This window comes from Enhydra lutris, unplaced genomic scaffold (genome assembly GCF_002288905.1).
Source record: "Enhydra lutris kenyoni isolate GAN:26980312 unplaced genomic scaffold, ASM228890v2 scaffoldscaffold42, whole genome shotgun sequence".
Classification (NCBI taxonomy): Eukaryota; Metazoa; Chordata; class Mammalia; order Carnivora; family Mustelidae; genus Enhydra; species Enhydra lutris.
In genome coordinates, this window is record NW_019154126.1 from 10,118,769 (window position 1) to 10,145,921 (window position 27,153).

Sequence of the window (27,153 nt, forward strand, 5' to 3'; positions counted from 1 at the left end):
TCAGGTGTCAAATTTAGTGATTCAACACTTATATTTAACACCTGGTGCCCATCACAATAAGGGTACTCCTTAATCCTCATCACTTATCTAACCCATCCCCCTGCCCACCTCCCCTCTGGTAACCATCAAGTTACAGAAGATATAGATAGATATAGATATGGATATAGATTGCTATAAAATCACTAAGCCTTAAATCCAGAGGAGACAGCCTGCAGTGATTTGAATATCTTGTCCAAAGTCACAAAGCTAGTTGGTAGCAGAGCCATGATTGAAATCTCTGTCCTAGCCTAGTCTTTATTCTATTACTCTATGAGCTTAGATTACTGCATCGCTTAAAAGGTAGATGAGAATATATAAGGGGCATTCAACTGGTTATTACCAATGCAAGAGTTTTAAGGCATACTTTCTGCTAACAGAAATCTGTATCTGGAATGCATATCAGAAAGAAGAAAATAAAGTTGAAGTGAAACGTAGAATGTTCTCAGTGAATGGGCCATTTGTTTTACACGTTAGTTATTTGAATTAGGAAACATATAGGAATTGTGCTCAAATATGAGATGGTTTGTTTACTCAGTAATATCTGCTATTCAAATATTTTAATATTTTTGACAGGATTAGAGTTTGAGGGGTTTTCTCCCTCTCTTTGCCTTTTAGAGATTTTTGTTTTAGTATACAGGAAGACTCGCAGGAAATCCTCTTTTCTGGTGCTGGATTCATGTGAAAAAAAAAAAAAAGACATAAAACTCAGATCTTCACATCATTCAGGAGTTGTTTATGTGGCTAACAGCTGTTTCTCTTGATTCTTAGGTGATATTTAGCTAGATTTTAATCACTATTTTATAGAGACCCTTTGACTTTAAAATTATTAATAACAAATAGCAAGTGTTTTACAAAAACAAAATTAAGCATCTTAGGCAACATGTTTATTAGAAATTTTGCAATTAAATCTCTTAAACTTTAAACTCCCTAGAAATGGCAGAGGGTTCAGTCACATTATGAATTATAGCTCTGTTGTAGAGTTTGCAAAAAGCTTTGTAGCAGATTAAGTACTAAAGGGGAGAAAACTCATTTTTATTATTGTGCTATTAGCATATTTAATGAAGTGGTTCCACTCTTTTCCTTGCAAATGCTTATGCAAAGGGACTATTTTAATATAAGAGCTCATGATGTTGCTTTTAGCACATTCTTTTTGATTTGGGTTTATCTTCCCATCCTTTCTAGATACTACTAATTTTATTTTATTTTAATTATTATTTTTTAAATATTTATTTATTTGTCTGAGAGAGAGAGAGAGCACAAGCAGTGGGTGTGGCTGGCAGAGGGAGAAGCAGGCTCCCCACTGAGCAAGGAGCACAAGAGGGGGGATTCCATCCCAGGACCCTGGGATCATGACCTGAGCCAGAAGGCAGATGCTTAGCCCACTGAGCTACCCAGGCATCCCAATACTACTAATTTTAAAAGGTGCATACATCTAGGCATGCTGAGAAGAGATTTTGCAGACATAAGGAAGAGGTTTTGCAGAGGTCAAATCAGTTGACCTTAAGATAGTGAGGTGATCTGGGTCAGGCCTGGCCTAATGACACTAGCACTGTAAATGAGTCTAGAGGCAGAGATAGAGGGAGATAGAAGGGGAGGGAGGCAGAGATAGGAAGCAGGAGAAGGATTTGATGTGCCTTTGCTGACTTGATAATGGAAAGAGCCACATGGGAAGGCATGGGTGCAGCTTTTAGAATCTGAGAGAAGCTCCTACTTGACAGCCAACAAGGAAACGGGGACCTTAAGCTTAATCTTAAAGACTGGACAAACTGGACCAACAAGGAACTGCATTCTACCAACAGGACCTTCGTGCTCCAGATGAGATGAGCCATAGGCTATGCCAAGCTCTAGATTTTGGCTGTGGGGGACCTTGAGCACAGAACACAGTCAGGCCAGGCCTGAGTAAAGCAAAGATGAGCTGATATATGGGTATTGCCTGAAGTTGTTAAGTCTGTAATAAGTGCTTATGCGGCAATAGACAATTAATAAATACACTGCTTTGGAATTTGGTCAAGCTTAGCTTCTTAAGAGAACTAAAGCCATTTTTCCCTCCAGTGTCCTTCTTATTTGAAAGCACAAATGAATAAGCAGAAATCACGTCTTTACTTTGATCTATCAATTCAGGACATGAGGCCAGTACCAATTTAGGGAATCTTTTGTCATGAGCTTTATGTTCCCCTGCAGGTGGCTTTTGCTTGTTTATAAATCAGAATGATTTCCCTTGAGACTATTGTTCTCAACTGTCACAGTTACTCTTCACTGTGTAGTTCCTCAACTCCAATTCAGGGGAAGATTATTTCAGTGATGACTGCCAGGACTCCTCCTATCCTAGGATCCCAGCTCAGGTCCCTTTGTAATGTGACCACTGCTTTTACCATCAAGGGGTGGAGGCATTTCCCTGAACCTCGGATTAGGGCTGGCTCTGTGCTATTTTTGAATGATAGAATGTCACAGAATGACCTGGAACGTAGACCTCCTGGGGCCTTACAGCTTCCTCTTTCGCCCGCTTGGACACAGCTGCCCCGTGAGGAAGTCCCAGTGATCGTGCTGAGGGGCTATGTGGAGGACATCTGAGGCACCCAAGCAGACAGCTCCTGTCAGTATCTGGACTTTGAGGTCACCCAGAGCAAGCTAGTCCCTGGCAGACCTCCCAGCTGAGGGCAAACACATGACAGAGCCTCGCTAAGGTCAAACGGAGCTCATCTCAGCTGAGCGTGGCCCCCATTGCCAGCCATAGCACTGTGAGCAAATCACTCATTCTTAGGTTAAGCTACTAAGTTTTGAGGTATTTATCAGATAGTGATAGTTAACTGATACAGATATTAGAGAACAGGACTTTTAAATGCTATTTTAAAATTTAAAAAAATTTTTTTTTAAAGATCTGTTTATTTCAGAGAGAGAGAGGGAGAGAGAGAGGCAGAGGGAGAAGCAGACTCCCCACTGAGCAGGGAGCCTGATGAGGACTCTATCACCTGATGGGGAGATCATGACCTGAGCTGAAATCAAAGAGTCAAATGCTTCACCGACTGAGCCACCCAGGCGCCCCTAAAATTTTATTTCTTTTTGAATGGATTATCCATTCTGATGTCCATGTACACAGCACAAAATTTAGGATACAAGAGAGTATACACATAAAAATGAATTTCCTACCTCCAGGGTGCCGTGAAACCTTTCTCATCTCTTTGGAGCCCTTCAGGAAGGATAACAGGGCATAACGTAACAATTTCAAGATTATGCACAGAGAAAAGTGACCGACGAAGGAGGTAACAGCATATCTCATTCCACGTTGATTTGCTTTGCTCTACTTTATGTCCCCAGATGTACCTCTCTGCTTTCTTCAGTTTTCCTTCGGAGTAACTTTAAAAGGCCTCAAGAGGTCAGAGCAACAATGAGATTAAAGTTGAGCGTACCAGTGATGTTGTAGGTGAGTGTGAAAAGACAGGAAATTATCAATCATGTTTTCCAGGAATGTCAAATTAGGGATTCTATCACCAATAGATTAAGTGACTCAAAACCTTTCAGAGGAGTATTTTCTTTGTATTGTATTTGGAGAAAGCCAGTGAGGAAAGGACCCTGATGCCACTGTATAAGCCATGTAGGCCCAGGAACAGAAACCAAACCAGAGCACAGGAGGTGTCTATGCCACTGACCTTTCCTGGAGTCCTGTTCACATCCAGAATGTGGAATCGACAGGACAGCAGACTCGGGCAGAGAGTTTGCAGTTACTGGACCTAACCCCAGGAAGTCTACTCGTGCCCTGAAAATCTAAGCGTATTCATTCTACAAACATCTACCATGCACCTACTACATTCCAGGCACTGTTTGTAGATGATATGGGTACAAATATAAATACTACTCTTGTCTATAACCTTAAAGTTCTTCTGGGCTCTACCCACAGTAATTCCAGGAGCCCCAAACCAAACAAGATACTTAATCCTACCTGAATCAAAACTCCCCCTAAGATTCCCAGAATGTGAAATACTCAGCCCCAAATAGTGGACTTAGTAAATGGGTGTGGGTGTCTTTTCTTTTAAGAAGGCTTTGACTCAAGAACTTCAAAGAAAAGATTTGATCTCCTCTTACTGGTTTTGTTTAAATTATGTTTCCTGATACCAGGGCAGGGTAATGACAATGGAACTGTGGACATACCCCAGGCTATGGGATGAGATACATATTTCCATTCCTCTCAGAAGGCAGGGGAAATGCTGTGTGGTCACTTATCACATTCAGACACTCTGCCCACTGTCCTGGCATCACAGAAGTTTGTCACAGGTTGTATTAAGGGGACATTACAGGCTCCCTGGTGGGTTAGTGGTTTTTCAAGTTTAGAATCTAGAATTTAATGCATACTTCTTGTATTAGTTTGCTCAGGGTGCCATAACAGTGGCTTAAGCAACAGACATTTATATTTTCACAGTTCTGAAGGCTAGAAGTCCAAGTTTAAGATGCTGGTAGGGTTGGTTTCTGGTGAGGCCTCTTCCTGGCTTACATATGGCTGCTTTTTGGCTATGTCCTCACATGACCTCTTCTCTGAGTGTCTTAGAGAGAGAGAGAGCAAGAGAGAGAAGTCTCTGGTGTCTCTTACTCTTCTTATAAGGTCACCAGTCTTACCAGATTATGTCCCCACCTTTATGACTTCATTTAACCTTAATTACTTCCCTAAAGGCCCTATCTACAAATACAGTCACATTGAGGGTTGGGGGTTCAACATATGAACTTGGGGGAAGGACGCAATTCAGTTCCCAACACTTTTTATATGGCAGATACTATGTTAAGCATGAGAGTGTATATCTTTACATAAAGATAAACATATCAAGTGTAAACTCTGTTCAAGGAGGACATATATTTACAATACAGTGCAATAATTACCAGGCTACCCTAGGCATAAGAGGGACAGAAAATGTCCATCCAGTCTGAGCAAGTCAGGGAAGTCTTCTCAGAGGAAGGGGTCTCAGAGAGGAGAGGAACCCTTGTGGGGGTAGAGTGGAGTGAAGGTATGCTAGGCAGAGGGGAGACATGTAGAAGAGCAAACAAGTGACAGATTCTTTCCTCCAGTCTTTGTATTCACAGAGCAGGCCCATTCAGCAAATACAGCACTCCGGCTGAGTGAAGCTCTGGGTGTCTGGGGATGTTGGAAGAATACAGGGAAGAGGTCAAGGTGATAGCAAAAAGTGTACTGTAATAAGGAGCTTGGACTTGATCATGTAGTAGGAATTGGGCACTTGCTAAAGGTGTTTAACTTGAGCAGATTTGTACTTGGAAAGTTCCCTGAGAAGTTTGGAGGAAAACAGTATGTGATTAGAAGCTGGGGACAGTTGGGAGACCACAGTGTGATGACAGACACCAAAGGCCAACCGTGGCAATGTTGGTGGAATGGGGAGGTGGATATCCGGGTCTTCTGTAGGATTTCTAGGACTTAGGATTGGCTCCATGTGGGGAGTGAAGGTAAAATCTAGGCTGGATCCCAGGTTCTGGTCTGGGGACTGGCAGACCCTCAGTTAATTACAGAAACAACACTGTGCAAGGACAGGGAGAGAAGAAAGATGTGTAGGAAACACTATGGATAAAGCTCTCAGAGGTCAGTTTCTTGGGTTGAAAAGGAGCTTCTTTCTCGCTAAATCTTGTGGCAAGTGATTCCTCCCCTCAGTGGGCTTCAGGGACCTGGAGATGGTCAGGCCCTTGAAGGGCTGTGGCTTTAGACCATCTTTGGAGGAAGTCATTTGTTAACAAAAATCATAATTGATGACTGTTGCGTGTGATCATGACCCAAGCTGTTTTAGTCAGAAAAACTTCCCGGCAAATAAACCCTTATTCATCTCTTGCCAAGAAAATTAAGAAGCTTTTGATCTAAAATCCACCAAACTGCTGTCCTCCTTTGCTACTCTGAATTAGATATTTCTCATTTTTGTTTGATGTCGTGATTCAGGTACGTGGTAATCTGAGTCTTAGGGCTGGGCAAGAAGCAATTTGCTCTAAGACAGCTGTTAAGAATGAAAATCAGAGAAGGGGAAAAAAGGAGGTGAAACAAACCTTTCCTCCTTGCGCACAAATTAAATCTCCAGTTACTGTTTGATGAATGGGGACAGGGAAGGAATATGAGTAAATTTCCAGGTCACTGGGTTTCAAGACCTGGTTTGACAGTAAATTTATACAATTCCAACAAACCTGTTTCCTTTTCCTCCCTGATTCCTTTTGAGTTTTCTTCTGTGACGTATTTGCAGGATTTCAAGGGGGACAGTCTCGCTAAGGCTCACAAGCATGGAGTGGAGTTGGAGGCCAGACGCCCACCAGCGAGTACCTGAGGGAGACAGAGACAGATGCGGAGAGGGAGGGAGAGAAAGATCTTTAATTGTGGCCCTCGTGATCCTACTCCTGCCACCTTCGATTCCCCATTTCTCTCTCTCATCTGGTGACATTTTTCTTCCAACCTTCCCTCTCTTCTTTCCAAGTTTCTGAAGCCAACCAAACTCAAACAACAGAAGGAAAAACTCCCGGAACCAAAACCTCAGACTTTGTCCGAGCTCCTGCCTGGCCTGGCGCACTCCCTTCGGGGCAGCCGCGGTCCCCAGCGCAGAGCCCGCAGCCAGCGCGGCGGGGCGGGGCTTGGGCGGGGCTTCCGCAGTCGCACCCCGCCCCCAGCCCTGCCCCGCCGCTTAATTCGGATGCGCGGGGCCGCGGGGTGTGAAAGAGCCGCCCTGTGCTGGACCCACCGCCGCTGCAGTCAGAGCCGCCGCCCGCGCCGCCTCGGGGCCGCCCTGAGCAGCCGGGCCGCTGGGCGCCGCCGCGGCCGCCCGGAGCGAGCGCCGGGGAGCGAGCCGCGCGCCTTTGTGAGCGCGCCGAGGTAGGTTCGTCTCCCGCACTTACTTTGCACACAAAGACTGGGAGCTCGGGGTAGGCGGGTACCCGCCGGGGAGACTGCGCGGCCGCCCGCTCAGCCCCGACCCCCGGCCCGAGGGACTCCAGGGCGGAAAGGGCCGCCGGCTTTCCCTCCCCCCGGCCGGCCGTCAGCGCGGCGCGGGCGGTGGGGCGGGGGTCCCTACGTGCGCTAGAGGAAGACGCGCAGGGCGGTGGGCGTGCGGGAGCCCCGGCCACCCCGCGCCGTGCCTGGGGAGGGTCTGGGGTGCCGGGGCGTGGTGGGGCCCGGCGCGGTGGCCCCCAGCCCGAGGGGCTCTGGGGAGGCGGGTGTCGCCGCGAGGAAGGGGAGCCCAGGAGGCCGCTCCGCTCGGCTTATTGTTGCTTCCTCGGCCCTGAAAATGGAGAGACCCTGTCTGGAGCTGGATGCGCTGCCCACCGGGAGCGCCGCGCGCTGCCAGCTGCCGAGCCCTAGGCGCCCGGTTCGCCCCTCGCTGCGCGGCCGCGCTCGGGGTGGTCGGAGCTGGCTCCGGGGCCGGAGCGAGCCTGTGCCTGGTCAGACAAAGGAGGGGCCGCGGGGGGCTTGTCCCGCTGGTTTAAAGGTGACCGTCGCAGTGTTTCCAAACAGTCTGCAAGTAACTTTTCCATTTTTTATTCCTTTACGTACCCACTCTTCCAGTAAACCCAGCATGTTGGGTGGCGTCTGCAACCCGAGAAGTTCTAAAAATTGGGTTCCCATAATTTCTCTCCAAGCATCTTCGGGTCCCTTGGGGATGGCACAGCTATGTATGGCCAAGTTTTGACGTGCTGCATAGGGGATGGTAACAGACCCTTCTGAAATGTGGAGAGAAATCCTGTTGAGACGGTAAATTGCAAATCTTAATCTCTGCATCAAGATACCATACTCTTCCTTCCTCAAAAAAACACAAAAAAACAAAAACCAAAAACCATCAAAAAACACTTCAGTCAACAATAGTAGAGCTAAGTTATTTGATTAGAATGTGTATGGTATTAAAGAGAAATACAAAAAACGAGATAAGGCTTGTTAGGCTTTCCATTCTCTAACTTGAGGGTTTCTTGCTAACAGGTATGTTAGTTTTTGCCTCTGTGTTTGCCTGGCCATTACTTTGGAGTTCCTTTAAGTTGAAATAGTACCTGAGGTGCCTGTCTGGAGATTCTTAGGGTTTGTAGTTTCAAGTTGAAAACTTTCTAGTATAGAATGATGTATGTTTATTATAAAATTGAAAAAAATACAGAAAAGAAGGTCACTTACGCCTACCACCCAAACACACCCTAAGGATGAAGGCATCTTAGCTTGATGTATGGCTTGGCAGCCATAGTGGGATTGTTCGAGAGAGAATGTGTGTGTGTGTGAATAAAGGAAGGAGTTACTGATTCTTGATCTTTACCAGTCACATCAGACTAAAATATATTGAATAACCATAGTCTACAGTAGTGGTGCCACTTTCACACAGGATTAATACCAACAAGTTGCCTGAAGTGTATTTTCTTATAGCCTTAAAATAACTACTTATACAAAAGGGGGAAGGGAAGAAATAGGAAAAACTAGGTACCTTCCACATAATTTGGAAGAATGAACCAACAGAAAAGTTTTAGGGATTGTGTTTTCACACATTTCAAGAGTAGATTTCAAGAGTAGTTTTGGATTGACTATTTAAAAAAAATAAATACTTCAGCTTTTAAAATATTTAAAAAGCAAACTTCTGCGATTGAGGAGACGTATGTGATGCAAAGACACTCTTTTTGTAGAACAAGGAATGACCGAGGTTTTATAGCTAGATGTTTACTTCTGAAAGTAAAAAAAAGGATTTCCCCGTGAGTAGTGGGTGGTTTGGAGTGCGTGTGTTCTGTAAAAAAAGCCAAAAAACAACACATTGTTCAACCATAGATTTGGCCCTGAATCCTTTTGTTATTGCATACACTTACTTTCCACTTGTAAAGTTTTTGGACGTTTCATTTCTCCAATTTCCACTTGTAAAAGTTTTGGACATCTTCATTATTCCATGCAAAATAAAAAGAGATGTTGGAGACAACTGTGTAGGAGTGGATGGAGCATGAGGATGATGCAATACTTTTGGAAGTCAGAAGAATTTACAAGAAGGAAGTTGTGGCTTTGTACTATCAGGTGCAATCTTTGTTCCTGTTCCTAACTTGGGGCTCCTTAATCTGCATACAGGCATATAGGGAGCTTTTTTTTTTTTTTTTTTTAAAGATTTTATTTATTTATTTGACAGAGAGACAGTGAGAGAGAGCATGAGCGAGGAGAAAGTTAGAGGGAGAAGCAGACTCCCCATGGAGCTGGGAGCCCGATGTGGGACTCGATCCCGGGACCCCGGGATCATGACCTGAGCCAAAGGCAGTCGTCCAACCAACTGAGCCACCCAGGCGTCCCAGGGAGCTTTTGCGATACAGTGGTGACTTGTTAGTCTATGTGTGAAGTATATGGTGCAAAGAGTCTCGTCCGCTGTAATGATCAGCGTTCCTTCAGAAATAAGAGGACCCTGGCACATAAGTCAAAAGAAACTCATATAGGAAATATCAGAATTTTTGGATATTGTCCTTCAACCCTCTTATGGCCTTGGACACCAGAAACACTGGAAGCAAAATGTATGCCCCTCTGGAATAGAGGTCAGAGTTGAGTAGCTTTGCCTTTTTTCTATAATGTTGCTTTGTGGGGGGGAGAGGAAACTTTGGGGTTGGTCTCGTGTCGTGGACTTGCTATGGCTGTTTGTGCAGACAGCCTCTTGCCCCCGTGGACTGCGGGATCCATTCTTGGGGTATTTCAAAGGAGACTTGGTTTGTGTTTTAGAGAAGGGCTATGGTAGGGTGGGTGCATTTATTAATTCATTTTTTTCTTTTCTTTTTTTTTTTTTAAAGATTTTATTTATTTATTTGACAGAGAGAGAGAGAGGTCACAAGTAGGCAGAGAGGCAGGCATAGAGAGAGGGGGAAGCAGGCTCCCCCCTGAGCAGAGAGCCCAATGTGGGGCTTGATCCCAGGACCCTAAGATCATGACCTGAGCCGAAGGCAGAGGTTTAACCTATTGAGCCACCCAGGCGCCCTCTTTGTTCTCTTAATTGTTTAAAATGTCACAAGATAGGGGGAAAAGGTTTATACTGATTTTCTTTGGGAGTGGTTGAGGGGTGGAAGACTTTTCTCTGAAAAAAGGGACCCTAGTATATTAGTAATGTGGCTTTAGTGTTATTCATGATAACACTTGTCTGTACCTTCTTCTCTCCAGGATTCTGTGTGCAGAATGTGTTTTAAAATGGGTCAGGAAAATTGATTCAGTAAGATCTAGATTTCAGGCATTGGTAGAAGTGCCCAGATAATGTTGGGGACTTCGACAGATATGTTACTCTTTAAGTATCCAGAAAGTAGCTGTGGATGCTGGCCCATTTTGCAACTTACTTTGGGCATATGTGTGGGGAAAGCACGGGTGTCAACGGTGTCGACCAGAAGTCTGTGCACAGCCCAGGCCATGTAGTGCTGGGTTGACCCAATGAGGCTTCATTTTCTTGTATAATTTCCTTGACTTGGCCTATTTTTGCTTTTCCTTTGTGAAAGCAAGTCATTTTTCTCCCCCCTTTCGTTGCTAGTGCAGAAAGTGCTGGGCCTGATCCATTTGAACTATTCCTTAGGCTCAATACTTAGGGAGCTCAGCTGAAAAGGAACTGAGGCTTTTACCCATCTGGTATTATTGATTTCATTTCGCATCAGTAAAATAAATAATTTGGTAAGCTGGTAGAAGTTGCCATTTAGCCATGGTAAATAGGGGTTATTTCCAAGACTGGTAGGGGAAACTTTGGCTTTTCATTCACTTCTTCATTTAACAGACATTCACTTAGAGCCCCTTCCGTGCCAGCAGTGGCCTAACATGGGGTGTATTGCAGTTGACAAGACTGATGGGGTGGGACCCTGTCCTTAGGGCAGGGCAGGCAAGGATGATATTTAAAGAACTTCTCAAAATTACACAAAGTTTTTAAATGACTGGGGGACCTGGGTGGCTCAGTCGCTCAAGCATCTGCCTTTGGCTCAGGTTATGATCTCAGGGTCCTGGAATTGAGCCCCTCCTCAGATTCCCTGGGGAGTCTGCTTCTCCCTCTCCCTCTGCCCCCCCCCAACCTGCCTGTGCCTTCTCTCTCTCTCTCTCTTTCTCTCAAATAAATAAATAAAATCTTTCAAAAACATTTTTTAAAAAGTTGTTTAAGGACAGTCCCGTTAAGAGCTGTGAATTAAGGTATCTCTGAAAGAATGACAGAAATCACAGCTAAAGCTGAGGGATTGGGTTTCTGACTGAAACTAAAGGCTGGGAAGAGGCTTGGGAGGGAAATGTGCGTTTCTTGCTCAGGGCTGATCAGTTTGAGAGCCTGGTGGTAGGGGTGTGGCTGAACACAGGGAGAGGACTGTTTTTTTTTTTTTTTTTTTTTTTTTTAAAGATTTTATCCATTTATTTGACAGACAGATCACAAGTAGGCAGAGAGGCAGGTGGTGGGGTGGCGGGGGGGGAGCAGGCCCCCCGCCGAGCAGAGAGCCCGATGTGGGGCTCGATCCCAGGACCCCGAGACCATGACCTGAGCCAAAGGTAGAGGCCCAACACACTGAGCCACTCAGGTGCCCCAGGACTGTTCATTTTTGTCTAGAGTGTGGCTGAGGGGTTGGGGCACTTTCTATAGCGTGGAGTCCAGGAGACACAGGGAAACTATGGTATTGTTCTCATGCTGAGGTAAACTTCAAGGGTAGGGGCCCTTGGAAGTCAGTTGTGGTGGGGACATGGGGTCCTGAGCTGTCCTGAAGGCCTCCCAGGAGCTGAGGGCTGGTGTCACGCGGGGGGGGACGGGTAACTGACCTCAACTGTGCCCACCGGAAGTTCTGTTACAAATGAGAAGATAAGACAGTTTTTGTGGGGAACTTGTAGAAAGACTTACTTGATGTTTTTCAAACTCTGGTGAACTGTAAGAAGGAAAACAGAGGGAAGAGTTTCAGCAAAAAGGGAGGAATGTTGCTTTAACACAAGGTGGATGCTTTAGCCCTTCTGCCGAAGATTTCACTGGAGGGGAAGCAGTGGGCTCCAAGCCTTATAAAGCAGTAGCCACAGTCTGCGCTCTGTGGTGCTGTGTGCATGGGGAAGAGGGAGGGAGGCATGGTTCGGTGACAGTCATGTTCCCCACACACAGCGAAGTCTTGGGGTTCTGCCGTATGAAGAAAACGCCCATTAAAAAAAAGAATTCTCCCGCCCTTTAGAGGCCATGAAACATCAAGGGCCTCTGGGGTGTCCACAGTGCTTTTCCAGCTTATGCTGCTGAATCATAAATTCAGTCATTAGACCCAGAAGTCTTAAATGGGGGTGGGGGGCGATGCCCAACCTACGCAACCTTCTGGATTCAGTCTGTGTTGTGAAGTCTCCTCCAAAAACAGGATTGAGAAAATGTGGGTTAGGGTCCAGCTATCTGCTTCCTGGCTGGTTGTAGGTAGATGTGGTTTGGAGGGTTCTTGATCATCCTTGTTGTCCACGCTGACTTGTGTTGTCCTGGAGTGTCTATGGGGTACCTCCCTGCTCAGTACCAGTCCTGGGCTAGAGGGTGTGATTGGGGAATGGGATGCATTTCTTTCTTTTCTTTTTTTTTTTTTTTTTTAGGTTTTTATTTATTTATTTGACAGAGAGATCACAGGTAGGTGGGGGTGGGGGAGGGGACGGGGGAAGCAGGCCCCCCGCTGAGCATAGAGTCCGATGCGGGGCTTGATCCCAGTACCCTGAGATCATGACCTGAGCCAAAGGCAGAGGCTTAACCCACTGAGCCACTCAGGCACGTCAATGCAAGTGTGTTTCCGCTCGGAAACTGGGATGCGTTTCTTAATGTGGTACAGGGAAAGCCAGGCCCCTGTGAATCAGAATCCAGGCCGCAGCTCTGTGACCTGCAGCAAGTCACAGAACCCCTGGGAGCTACGGTTTTCTCATGTGGGAGGTGAACTTGGTAAGATGTACCTCCCAGCACAGCAAGGGCAAATGCAAGATCACGAAGCCCCAAACACACGTTTCCCGAGACATGGGCATTAGGCTGTTGTACCATTGCCCACAATCTTATAGCTCCAATTTCTAGTAACTCAATGGCAGTGGTGCCAAGATGCTGACAAGAGACATGTAGGGAAGGGTGAGGGACTCCCCCCCACCCTTCTCTTTTCCCCTGGCTCCTCAGGACACCATCATATCTCAGGAGTGTTGTAAAGATAACCTGGTTTTAATAGCAGAAATGACACATTCTGTTATATTCTTGGACACAAGGTTTGTCATAATAAAGTGTATAGGAGAGAGGGCTGTGACTCTGAGGTAAACTTTTCTGTGTCATTACTAACATTTAAAACTCAGCACACTCCATGAGAGTTAAGGTTGAAACTCACATTGTATCTGGGTTTTTCAGGCATCTGGGTCTGTTGCATGCTAATGAGCTTATGAAACTCTACAGTCACCTTATAAACTCCTGCGGTATGAATAGTCAGAGGTTGTCTCTGAGTGTCTAATGTGGATGAATTCAAATTTTCATGTCCCAGAGGAAGTTAAGAATGTCATTGTGGATATGTGTTTGTAGAAAGACTTTCTTCATAACATCCCTTTCCCTTATAACTTAATATCATTTAAAAGCTAAAGCTGTGGTCAGGGTTCTTATTTTTCTTGCTGTTTTTTTTTTTTTAAGATTTTATTTATTTATTTGACAGAGAGAGATCACAAGCAGGCAGAGAGGCAGGCAGAGAGAGAGGAGGAAGCAGGCTCCCCGCTGAGCAGAGAGCCCGACGTGGGGCTCGATCCCAGGACCCTGAGATCATGACCCGAGCCGAAGGCAGCGGCTTAACCCACTGAGCCACCCAGGCGCCCCTTTCTTGCTGTTTTTAATGGATGCACAGAGTAGTGTAGTTTGTGTGGGAGAGAGATCTAGATTTTTAAGATTTTCAGAATCTTCAATGCAAGCTCCCATTAATAAGTATGATTTTTGAGCAGGTCATTTATGTCTGTTTTTCTCCTTCCTCATCTGTAAACTGGGGTAATCAGCCTCTTAGAGCTGTCATGAGGGTGAAGTGAATCTTGCACACTTTATAGCTGATGGAGTGCCCCCAGACTAGAAGTTGTCATCCAAGGGACTTCCCTGTGGTTCTGTGGCACCCGGGCCACTCTTTTAGGATAGGGGTGGATCTTTGAGGGCAGAGGAAGCAGAGAACAGACAGAGAAAATCAGCTGCACGATCCTTTAGGCTCCTGCTGGAGTGAGAACATGTTACTATGTGCTCGTGGCAAGGAGGCATCTTGAAGTACTAAAGGGTCACACTTAAGAGTTCCACCTGGGTTAGCCTGTTGACCTAGGAGGGCTTCCATATTCTTATCTGTGAAATATAATAACAGTAAGTGTAATAATATTATTTTTATTATTACCAACGTACAGTTCTCGAGGACTTCTTACGTGGCAGGCATTATGCTAAGTGATTTATGAGATTCCTTCATTCAGCAGGTATTTAAGGAATTTTCCTCTGTGCGAGGCTCTGGGCCAGACCCTGGGGTACGTGGCAGGGACAGTGGGCAGGACTGATGAAATCCCTGCCTGCTTTGAGTTTTCATTCTGGTGGCAAGACAGACAGTATGTGATTCCAGGGAGTGTCAGAGCTATAAAGAAACCAGTCAGGCGAAAGGGCTGGAATCTGGTGGGGGGACGAAGTGGTGTTTTTCAAAGGCGAGGCCCATCTTGGGGGGAGAATTTGAGATCTCAAGGAAGAAAGGGATGAGCCTCACCCCCATCCGTCTGTACAGGGGCAGGTGCAAATAATAGCCTAGAAGCAAGAGGACTCTGCTCTTGGGGAAGGGCAAGAAGGCCCCAGGTGGATGGAGCTGGTTGTGGGGGTGGGGCAGGATATGAGGTGAGGTCCAGGCGGGCTCATGGGGGGCCCACAGGCCATGGTCCAGACAGTCATGGGAGGGCTCTGAACAAGGCTCTGGCCTTGTGTTTTCTACATACCCCTTTGGCCTGGAGTGCAGTGGTAATTCCAGAGGGACCAGAATGGAAGTCCAGAGATTCCAGAGGGGGAGGCTTTTGTGATTCCCCAGGGATGTTGTAGTAACTGGGATGGGACTGGTGAGAAGTGGTTGGGTACCTGATACGGTCTGAAGGTGGAGCCATCAGGACTTGCTAATGGATTGGAGCCAATTCGAGAGGTAGAGGAGCCATGGATGACATCCATACTTTTGGCCTCAGCAACTGCATGAAGGAGGTGGCGCCATTTATTGATGTGGGGAACCCAGAGGGACCAAGGGGGGATGACGTAACTCTCGCAGTAGCCTCTGAAAGTAATAGTGTTACGATTCCCCTTTCACAGATAGGGCAACTGGCGCTGAGAGGAGTGAAGAGTTGCCTTGAAATGAAGGAAGCTGGGTCAGGATTGGGATCCAGGTCTGATCCTTGCCCGTGCTTGCATCCTCTACCATTTCTGCTGTACTCTATAAAATATCCGAATTTGCTATTATCGTGGAGTGGTATGAAAATGCCTGTGCGAACACTTCAGAAACACATCTCTTGTTTATGTCCGGGTGGCTTTATTGAGGTATAATTTACATCCCTACAACTCTCCCGTTTAGCGTGTGGCTCTGTAGTCTTCAGTAGGTTCATGGAGTTGAACGACCGTCACCCCAGTCCTGTTGGGGATTTTGGGGCCGATTCCTGTTCCCATCCCCAGTCTTGGGCAACCACTCACCTTTCTTCTGTCTCTAGAAGAAGCACCTTTTTCTAGAAATTTCATCCACTGAGAATCCTACAAGATGTGGCCTCTGGTGTCCGGCTTTGTTTGTTTTCACAGAACGTGTTTGCAGCTCACCTCCTCTCACACCATGCGTCTGCTTTTGAGGAATGTGTTTTTCCTTTTGTCAGACAGAGGTGCTCTGTGCTGATGACAATAATTTCCACCCAGGTGGGTCGATAGTATTAGCTGGCGTTTACTGAGCATTTACTATGGCGCCAGGTGTGGTGGTGTTCCCGGTCTTCTCTCATCTTCTGAGTGATTCTTTGAGGCAGGTAGCATTATTGGTGTTTGACAAATGAGACACTAAAGCATAGAGAGATTAAAAAGCTTGCCCAAGGTTATGAGGAAAGCCAGGATCACTCTTGCCCTTCTCTCTCAGAACCGTGTCTGTGTTCCCTGTGTTGATAATGCGTTTGACTTCCTAACTTCAGAAGGGGTTTGGGATCCTGGTGAGAGTAATGCAATTGCCAGGTAAATCCAAAATTACAGTTTTAAGGAAAACATTTGTACTGCGTTTCTATTTTTGGCATTACTGTATGGAAATTATAGTGTCTTAAAATGATTCATTTGTAGCTTTCTTTTTGGCATCATATAAGGATAGCACCTAATTAAAAACACGTAATTATGTCATGAGACCGAGCTTGTGTATTTGAGTAGTGTTTTAAATACTGTGTTTGCCAGAAATGCCATTTTTGTACAAACTAGCCCCAGGCTACTGCCTTATTAATGGATGGAATTTAATTAGGCATGATGCATTTTTCAAGATGTTTATATAATTATACAGTAATATATTTTTTCCCCTCTTTGTAACAATTCTGTATTCAAACAGTACTTTTTTCCTATTCACATAAAATCCGTATTGGAAAATTTCATATTCCCTATTGAAGAGGAATTCTTTGTGTCTCCCAATGTTCTGAAAATTTAAACACCTCCTTTGTGTCTATTCACCTTTTTTTTTTTTTAAAGATTATCAAGTAGCTTGGTAAGAGCTGGTTGTGTAATTTCAGCCATCATGAGTGATAGCCTCTTTGGAATCTCTTGACTAACAGAACACCAAGATTCTGCCCTTGGTTTCTCATGAGCCACTTTACTGGCGTTGCAACTTCCTGTCTTTCTAAAATGGAATTATGGTATCATTAAACTAACTCTGTAAGTGTGGTACATCTTTCATTTTTTAGGGACTTTAATTATGGTCCCAGTTTACTACTTCAAGAAAGCAAACAAAAAAAGCCACTCTTTATTTTAGAATACCTGGTTTGAAGAGTGAAAAAATTAACAATTTTGTGTTATGATCTAAAAAGGTCTCCTTCAGATCTTTAAAAAGTCTCTATATGGTTAGAACCGCAGTGGAGTCTGCCGTATTTTAAAAGATTAACCAGTGAAATGGCAGGTCTTTGAAACTGGTGGAAGGGGGCAAACACTCTTCCACAGCCATTGCGACAGTTTGTGGAGCAGCAGGTGAAAAGCCCCATGACTTGAGCTAGAAGCTGTGGGAAAGTCCAATTTGGGGACAGAGTGAGAGACCCACAAGGTGCAGTACAAGAGCCATATCTTCAATCGCCATCACCCTCTGTTCACGTTAACTGTTTGCACACGGGTTGGACAGCATGTTTCAGCTGCAGAAGCCACCAGCATGTGGAGCGTGGACATTGCAAACATGCCCCGACCTGTTCCTTTTTCCATTCCAGGCATGCTTCTGACTGGCCCCACTCGCCTTGAGAAGTGGGACTGTCAGATTGGAAAGACAAATCAAATCAAATTAAAATGGCAGGGAGTGAAAAGTGATGGACGCTGTACATGTGAGTTGTGTGCCCTTTACCTTGTGTACGTTATTACCTCCATTAGATATATTTAAAAAAAGAAAGACAGGAAACAAAAGGAAATGCAACCAAATTCTCCAGGAAATAAAGGCGGGAGGTGGAGCGTCGCTCAAGAAGGCCAAAGCGAAGTTGCCACTTGGGTGTTGCTCGAATCTTTTCCCCTGTTGCACACGTAACTTGCTTGCTTTGGATGCTGATTTTCCTGCTCGGAGCAGCGATTTTATGCTTTTTGCATGAATGGGTTTCAGATGAAGCTGGGGGCTGCTGGAAACCTGTTGGCAAAAATTGTTAACAGAGGAACCTGTAGATTTCCTCTCTAGGTCTCCCCAGGAGCTACCTGCCTCTTTCTTATACCAGCTGTGAATCTTCTGAATCTTCTTACCTGAGAGTTTCCCCTTTCCGGGTGGGGCTGGGTGGGGCCCAGCCATCCGGACCCCAGTTTCTGCTGATGGGCCCGGCCCTTTCGTTGTGGGGTGGCTGAAGGCGAGGTTCCAGAACATCGGCTGGCAAGGTCTGGGGGAGGGCAGGGATCTGTAGAACTCCCGTCTCCCCACCGTTGACTTCACTCCCATGTTGGTTTCTTCAGACTGGCATCGGAACAGACCCCACAACTTACCGTCTGATTGTTACGCTTCCTGAACCCTTTTAACTCTGGATTAGCTCTTCTTCCCCATCCTTTTTCCAGAGCTGTTAATTTGTGAAAGAATCAGGTCAGTTGTCTTGGAGAGTGGCCCACCTTCTGGACTTGGCAGATAGTTTAAACCTGTTCTACTAGTCTCTGTAAGTCTGTAAACTGGAAGTTAGCCCTAAAGCTCGATTAGCTCCACATCCAGCTGTTTGGGTGAGATCATTCTGTTGGTGGTGGTGTGTACTTCACCTTGCATCATCTGAGGCAAAGGTCTGGGTGTCTCCCTTGCGGTAATATAGAGGCACCTCTCCTCCAAGTTCTCTGCGCGGCTGTTTGAGCCTTTCATTGTGAATTTCCTCACCCTCCTTCCCCTAATGTCTGTTGGTGTCCCCTGAGGACTATTACCCAGACTGAAGGTCTCATGAGAGGTTGTTGATTCTTCTTTCTTCATGAACATGGTTAGTGAGAGTGAGGTGAAGTTTAAACTGGCCAGGAGTCCAGGAAAACCAGCGACGCTGATGCAGCTTAGGGACATCTAGAGTGTTAGTAGAGAAGTCAAGATTGGTCTGGCTTTCTCCAGGTGTTCAAATGCTTCCTGTCATTAGAGCTAATTACCATTTGCACAATCTTTTATGACTGATACTGCGCTGGATTAATTTTATTGTAAGTCTGGCTTAGCAGCAGCATTAAATTCTCTCCTGTTGTTTACATAACTTGGGTGCCTGGCCACCACCTAAATTAAGAGATTATGACATGGGTTTATGAGCTGGAGTCCGGTGTGATGGGGTGCACCATGACAGATGATCTCTGTCAATAATCATTTTAAATCTGACATGTAAGTAAGGACATTAAAGCTCCGTCTTTCCTTAGAAAAGGTGTCACTGATGAGTTTAAAACAATGGGAGGAGAATGATCAATCTGAAATAGTTTCTGTTCTGCCGGGATCTAGGAGCAAGGGACCTTTAGTGGCAGCTTTTTGACTTGATTGTGTAGCTCAGAAAAGATAGATTCTTGTAGTGTTTCCAGCAGGAAGTAGTTGAGAGCTCCTTTTATAAAGAAGGGTGGTTACAGTAAATGAATTTAATTTCCATATGCTCCTTCCCTGCCAAACCGCATGAGGACATACTACACCAGCATCCTGATTTAGGGACAGCCTCAACCTTTGAAAGCCACTGCAATGGAAATATATGGATTCCTCTTCTCACAGGCAGGCCTTTCTTTTGCCACCGTGTGTTCCTGGAAACCACCTGTGAAGAGGGGTCATCACAAAGCAGGTTCTAGGATTCCCTTAAGCACAGTTTTACGATGAGCGGTTGTGTTTGGGAGCACACACTTGGTATCAAATCATGGCTCTGACCAATAAATCCTAGAAGAAAGGTGTGGGTACTAGAAGCCTTAAGGTGTTTGAAATTGTAAACTGTATCACGTTGTCAGAGAGGGTCTGAGCTTGGAGAAGCCATAGAGATCCAGAGGTCAGCTAACCCAGACTCCTTATTTTTTAGTGAATAATCTGACACTCAGACCTGGCAGCTAGCTGGGCTCAGACCACATGTTAATCACTGGTGGAGTTGGAACTGAACTTGGTCCAGAATGTGGGTCACAAATACTTACTGTTTTTCTTGTGCACGTGTTAAATGCTTTATGTGTGTTATTTTTTTGATCCTCAGATGATCACATGACTATATTTTACCAAAGAGGACACTGGTATATAGAGACCTCCAATAACTAATCCAAGGTCATACAGAATTCACGTTTGCTACAGAGAACATGTGCTTGTCCACCTTGGAGCGCTGCCTTTCTCTTCACCCCTTCTTTCTTTTCCTCCTCCCTTCCATTTTGTTATTTTTTAAACTTTGTTATTCTTTACTAAAGGGATGCCCTGTTCCTTATGGCCCATGAACATGGCCATTCTAGGACCTTCCATATACTCTAAAAATCTATATTAAAAATCTGTTTTTTATTTATTGTAAATTTATTGTACATTTATTTATTGTAAATTACAATAAATTTGGAAATGGAAAATGAAGCACTCACCATAAGAAGTATTTAAATAATTAATTTGCTTATTTAACAAGTAGTTCTACTTGGCTTCTTAGCATGTTGAGCTCTTAGATGATAGATGGTTCAGGACTCTTAAAAGAGAGACATCTAGGTAAGTTTGAACGGATGGTCTTTTTCTTTTGCTAAATACCCTGTGCCCAGCCAAAGCTTGAAAGACATAATTCCTTTGATCATTACTTAAAACAAATTGCCCCTCATCCTTTAATTACTGGGAAACATGCCCGAGGCACTGTCTGGTGGTGGGGTCTGTGAAGCAGAAGTTTCTGGGATGAGCACCTCATCCTCTTCTGCTCCTCCTGTCTGTTTCTCTTCTCCTTTAGTCACACCTTGGGAGTCCTGTAGCACAGATGTCATCAAGGGCCAGTCTTGTGGGAGCCAGGGGGCAAGGGGTGGCGGGTGGAGGGCAGTGTGGGTGAGTCGTCAGCCCTCTGGAAGTGGGAGATATTGGTTTTCTGAGCGTTAGCCTCTTTGTTCTTAGGACTGGAAGACTTCCCTTTTTCTCTGTCCATGCTGTCCCCAGAGTGTGGTTTGGGTGCCACGGAGGCATTTATTAGGCCAGTTGGTCTGTGTCAAGGGAGTACACAGGGAGGGGAAATGTGGAGACCCTGGGAATGTCCAGGAAGTGTCCACTTGGATGTCTCTTGTATTCTGCTCTGTTGGGGACTTTAAACAATTTGTGGTAAAACAAAAACATAGTCAGCTTTGCAGTTGTTTATATAGATGCCCAAACTAGGTCTTTTTTTTTTTTTGTTTAGTTTTGTTTGATTTAAATGCTTCTAAACTGCATTTTTCATGAGCTTCCTGTTTGATTTGTATAGCTGAAATCTGTAGTGATTGGATCTACCAAGACTGGTTTTTGATTTTTTTTTTTTTCCTTTTTCCATTTGCGGTAGAAACAAAACAGCTCATAAAGAGAGTCTGGAACATGCTGCATCCATGTGTGTCTCCGTGAGCCCCAGCACATAGCTGATGAGCTTCATACACTCCTGTTTTATAGCCTCTTTAGAGTAAGTGTAAAACATTAGATGTTCCCTCTACAAACCTAATGTCAATGAACACGACTCTTTAAATGGAAATAAATGAGTTTTTACTCACGGATGAGTCACTTGATAATCTCCTTTAAATACACACCCGCTGTTTCTCCAGAGAGTGTTGCTGCAGTCACGAGCCTGTGTGTCACACGAGTGACAGGGGTGGGGGTGAGGCCTCCAGTGTGGAGCTCTCACAGGGAAGCCGATGCTCAGGAGTGCTGACTAGACCAGCATCTCCCAGCTCCTTGGTGCATGCGTGTGTAGGACTAGAATTTTCTTCCCTCCATCCCTAATTCAGTATGGGTTCCTTTGCCCTCACCCTGCCTTCTCTGTGTCCTAGCGGTGGCTGCCACAGCGACATATAAACAAACACCAAAATCAAAACTTCCGAGTTACAGGTATGATGGTGACAATTTCACTGCAGAAAAAGAATAAGGTTAGAGAAAAACCAATTCACACCATTCTGTCATCCTAAAAACTGCCTTTTTTTTTTTGCATGTGTACATTCTTGGTTCTTGTTCATACTAATATAAAGTCTTTAAAACCTTAAAAGTAGGTGACTTATAACATCAACGAAAGCCTAGGGGTTCATTTGAATATGTGAGAACTATCTGCTGTCTTCTGTTCACACTGACTTTAGTGCAAGCAGCTTCCTACGAAGAATGCATATGTGATTTCTTTCCAAATAAATACATACATAAGAATGTATTTTTGTAAACAAATATATGAGCACATAGTTCTCTAAGAACAAGTGTGTGAATTTTTTCCATGATTGTGGAAGGATGCTCTCCACATTACCATTCCCTGCAAGGCTTTTAAAGCATTGGCTATCACTTATTCCAATGCTGGCACACTTGAAAGAACGTGCACTTATTTTAGGTAGCCCTCGTGGTGGGTAGAAAGTTCTTTTACCTCTGTGAGCTCCAGTTTTCTCATCTCTGCGATGTGAATATTAGGCAGGTAATGCTGGTAAAGCCCTGGACACCATGCCTGGCGTGTAGGTGTTAACAAATGTTAGTGTTGTTCCTTTGTATGCCCCCTCCCACTTTGGTGTCTGGATCTGACATTGTATGTGATTGTTTTCACTCACCCAGTGGAATAAAACTGTTCACCTTCACTGGATGCAGTTAGAGTCTGCCTAAGGTTTGGGATGAGTGCCCACTTCACGTGTCTTGTCCTGTGGTCCTTCTGTACCTGAAGTGCTGAGCCAGTTTTACAAATGGTAGAAGAGAGGGATGGGTTAGGAAGCTCTGGGTGAGGGGCCAAAGCTGGGGCTCTGGGGCCCAGTGGGAGAGTGGAAGAGAGGGCACTGGACCCCACGGTATGGATATGGACATCTTAGCCCAGGGGCTACCACAAATACCATAGGCTGGGTGGCATACACAGTGGACATTTATTTCTCACAGTTCTAGAGGCTGGAAGTCTAAGATCAAGGTGTTGACAGAGTTGGTGTCTGGTGGGGGCCCTCTTCGTGGTTTGTAGATGGTGGTCTTGCTGTATCCTCACATGGTGGAGAGAGAGGTCATCTCTCTTGTGTCAGTTCTTCTAAGGGCACTAATCCCATTCATAAGGGCTCTACCCTTGTGACCTAATCACCTCCCAGAAGCCCCACTTCCCATCACATTGGGCATTAAGGCTTCAACATAAGAATGCTGGAGAGATGTAAACCGGCAGCCCATACCAATGGCCAGTGTGAACAGAGGTTTAAAATATGTGGACAGGCAAGGTTCTTAGAAACAGAGACATGTTCTACAGAGAAGGTCGGATTTCAGTGGTCCAGCCTAGAAGTAGAAGTAAGGAGGATATGATGAGTGAGTCAGGAATCTCAGCCAGAGGAGAAAATCAGGTCAGTAGGTCACCAGTAACCGGGAGTTGCAGTGATAGCAAGTAAGTAAGGGTTCTTACCCGATTCATTTGTGGGTCATGGGCTCCTGTAAATGCGGGGATGGACTGAGTCGTCCAGGTGAGTTGCCCAGGGTCTGTGGTTAATGGCAGGAGAGCAGCCCACCAGAGACCTCCTACACGGGGATAATATACCTTCTGTTTAGTCTGGGATAAGCTTGGTTTGTGTATTTTATGTCATGTGTGATTATTAGTAGAGCCTTCATCTAGACTCCACAGGGACCTGGTATCACTGACAAATTATTTAGCTTTCCTAGGTACATACCCCTGGTTGGAGATACCCGTTTCTTATGCATTTGAATAAAGATCCTTGATCAAAGGTTTGACTGACATGAGGTTCTCTGGGAAGCCCCAGGCTTCCTGCCTGAATGAGGGGAGCTTGGCTACCATCTCTTTGCCTGCTTATTATCTGGATTCTGAAGAACATTCTGCATTGTGTTTTTCAGCGTTCTTTTTTCTCTGGGTGTATGTTTTCAGAGACTCTCAGTTTTGGCCATGATCCCCTAGTGCTGCACCCTATAATACCGTCACACCTGGCAATCCCCTAATTGCGCCCCCGCCTAGACCTCCTCAGGGGCGGTGCTTTCCCTGGGGCTCCCTGCAGGGCGTAAGCTCCACCTAAGGCCAAGTGGCAGGACTACTGAGAGGCGGAAAGGAGGAAGAGGAGGGAGAGGACTCTTGGCCTCCTTTTACTAGTCAGCCTGATGAGAAGTGCTTTGGGAAGCCTTGAATGCCTGGCAATTGGGGTGTGAGGCAGCGTTGGGGTGAGTGGGGGAAGCGGGACTCAGGGCCATCTTGTTGGTGCTGTTGGTAATGCACCCTATGTGTGTGTCCTGTTCCCCTTGGCGTGGGGCGCTTCCCTTCTGGTGCGAGCTTCATTCCCCAGAAGAAGAGCTGATGTTCTTCTTTGAAGTTCCACAATCACCAGGAGATGGGGACGCCCGCCTCACATAGCAGACTGTCCTGTCCAGAGACGGCTGTGTTTATGATGAAGTGGAGTGAAAGGCTCTGTGCCCTTGGGCGCCCTGGGATGAGACAGCAGAACTCACCTGCACGTCCTCCCCCGCAGGGAAGTGCTTCTCCTCCTTTGGGTTCTCTGTGGCCTCTTGATCTCGGGTTACATTTTTCCGTCTCTGATCTGAAACTCTGAGGATGGAGGTCTTGGCCTCCAGAGCGGTTCTTCCTGCGTTCTGCTGCCGGTCCGGGTCGTCCAATGGACGGGGTTCAGACTGTGTGGAGGCTGGGCTGGCTTCAGTCCTGCCGTTCATAAAGCCCACAGAGAGCGAGTGGCCTCATTGTTCAGCCTGTTTCAGACTCACTGTGTGTCAGCATGAGGGCTAGGAGTTCCTTTTCAAAGGCGTCTGTTTACATTCAGTTTTGTGTCATTTTAGTCCCCTATTTCCTGAGCTTAAAACCCTCTCTTCTGGGGACTTGCCTTAAAACCCACCCCAACACCCCCAACAACCCCAACACCACCACCAACACCTCCATAGATCCTTTTAGGGGAAAGCACTGTCCCTACTTTAGGCTGTGTCCCCAGGCCCCGGATCTCAAGAAGTGGCCTTGGGATACCCTGGAGGGTCCCCACCACGTGGAAACACAGGTGGATGACCCTCCGAATGAGGGGACGATTGGTATCTGTGTGTTTGCCTTCCCTCTGCTTCGGTTGCTTGCTTCCATTATGAATTCTTCCCCCTCCTTCATGGCAGCTGGTGTTGGCAACTGAGTGTGCCGGTTGGCCAGGCCGAGCGTTTCCTTCTTCGTCCATCCCCCACTTACCCTAGCTTTGTGATTCGGGGTGGGGTGATATGTCAGGCCCCAACTTCCGGGACCCCTTGTGAAAAGAAATAAGAGGAGAGCTACACAACAAGCTTGGGTTGGGAGGCCACGTGCCCAGGAAGGTGAGCGTGCTTCCTGTTCTCAGAGGCCTGTGGTCCGTACTGTGGTTCTGCATTTCGTGTTACTTGTCATTAATGAGCAGTAGATTGTTTCTCTGTAGTTTGTTTAGCTGTGGGTTGCATAGATCTCCCTAAAGAGTCCTGACTCTGGATCTTAAATAAGATAGGGACTGTCTTTTTTAGCTGAATGGAAAAGGATACTCTCTCCCTGGGTAGCTTTCGCCCAATGAGTAATTTTTCGTGATATAGTTTCTTCGAGAGAAGCAGTGTAAGATTTGCCCCCCTCTGGGATCAGACTGCTTGGGCCCACGCTCTGCGTCTTTAGTTTGTTAGCTTTATCATAAAGTAGGGATAATAATATTATACACTTGACAGATTTGCACAGAAATAAAACCAGTGCATGAGCCGTGTGCCTACGTGTAGTAAGCACTCAGGCAAATGTGAGAGGACATGGATATGTTAATAATGCACACCTCAACATTCTGGTGTCCTCCAGGTAGGGCCACTGCCTGTTCTGTCATCACGACCAGAGTAGATGGTCTTGAGACAAGGCATGCCTTTCTGGGGACGACGGGGAAGAGTGTTTGAGGTTGGGAGTATCCCAGAAAATCCCAGCTCTGGGAGGCAGGTGGGAGGATGATGATGTACTTTATGACCGAAGACTGAGTTTTATTCTAATGCCCTGTAAGCCGGGGTTTTGGCTGCTGTCCCGTAGAGCGTGTAGAGAGGATGCTCGTTCTGAAACCCTCCACCCTGGCCAGGAGCCTATATACGGTCTCCAGCATTAATCCTGAGCGCCCTACTCTGTGTCTGCTCCTGGGAACTGGGCTCCTGCTGGTGTGGACACCCACAGGTGAAGCCACAGTGGGACGGTCCCTGGAACTCTCCCGATGTCCTTATAAGGCTGGGGCAGGGCATCGCTTTAAGCTTCCGCCAGTTGATTTCCACTGCATTCGGTGGCGTAGGACCCTGATGCCTGAATCAGCCATTTCTTCAAGTGCAATCCGAAGCTGGTCTGGCCCCTGCCACCTCCCTGACCTAGTTTCCAGCCACTTTTCCTCTTTCCCTTGCTCCAGCCACACTGGCCTCTTTTCTGTTTTTCCTCAACAAGCCAAGCACAAGCTTGGCCAGGGTCTGTGGGGCTCTCCAGATCTGCTCTCCGGAAAGTTCATCTCATATATTCACAGGCCTCTCTGTCGCCCCTTTTAAAATCAGCTCCCTGACCTTCTGCACCCTCTTACCCTGCTTTATTTATCTTTCTAACACCACCAGACCTGGCAGATACCTTGTAGGCTCGTTTTTTTCTTGCCTGTCTTCCCCCTCCCCTTGCACTACCAGTAGAACTTAAAGTCTGTGAACCTTGAGTGTTTCCAGCAACAGAAACTCTGCTTTGTTCTCGGTTTGCTGTAACCCCAGGTGTCCTTCCACTGGATGCAAGGCCTTCGAGGCCTTCTCATACTGTCCAAGCAATACAGGATAAGAGGTCCTCAGGTTTTAATCACTGAGTATAACTAAGTCATTTGTCTTCTCAGCAAGGAAGGAAATATTTGGGAGGAGAATTCTGCAGAATACATTACTTTAAGTTCCATCTTGGTATGAAGTCAGGATCATGGGAGGCCAAGTATGAGGATCACGTTAGCATTTCCTCTCGGTAAATTAAAATGAATTAAAGGCCAGGCATAATCCTATGCCTTTGGCCTTTAACAGCTTGGTTTTTGTTTTTGTTTTTGTTTTTGTTTTTTTTAAATAGAAAATAGCCATGTGTTTCATGTGCTTTTTTTTTTTTTTTTTTTTTTGGTGGTGGGTAAATGAATGAGGGATATTGTTGACACTGCTGTTCATGGTTCATCCTTTACTGTTTCTTCTGTAATGTGGCCTTAACTTTTAAATTCTGTGGATTTAGTTGCATGGAGGACTTATTTTGAGGTACCCCCATGTTTCTGGAAGGAACTAGGGGATCCCAAAACAATTTTATCCATGACTTACCTCCTATTGAGAGGTACTGAGTAGCCAACTTGGGTCTGATTTTCATTTGCCTCTGTGTTTTTACTCGGACAATGCTGCTGACTGAAATTTCTGTGCTTGCTTAGATGGTTTCCATTTCTTTGGCTGATAAGCTCAGGGAAG

At 45.8% G+C, this 27,153-nt stretch overlaps 1 protein-coding gene across 3 annotated transcripts in view; it reads left to right on the forward strand.

Moving 5' to 3' along the window:
• Nucleotides 1–27,153, forward strand: part of LOC111155534 (family with sequence similarity 107 member B) — a 222,360-nt gene that overhangs the window by 140,795 nt on the left and 54,412 nt on the right. Inside the window, exon 1 of one of the 3 annotated variants that reach the window (XM_022515712.1) lies at nucleotides 6,825–6,877. The exons of 1 other annotated variant lie outside the window; for it this stretch is intronic. The gene's annotated coding sequence lies outside the window, so the exon portion shown is untranslated. Of the gene's footprint in view, nucleotides 1–6,824; nucleotides 6,878–17,463; nucleotides 17,486–27,153 lie in introns of those variants that run through there. One more of the 3 variants, XM_022515710.1, reaches the window with a different exon arrangement.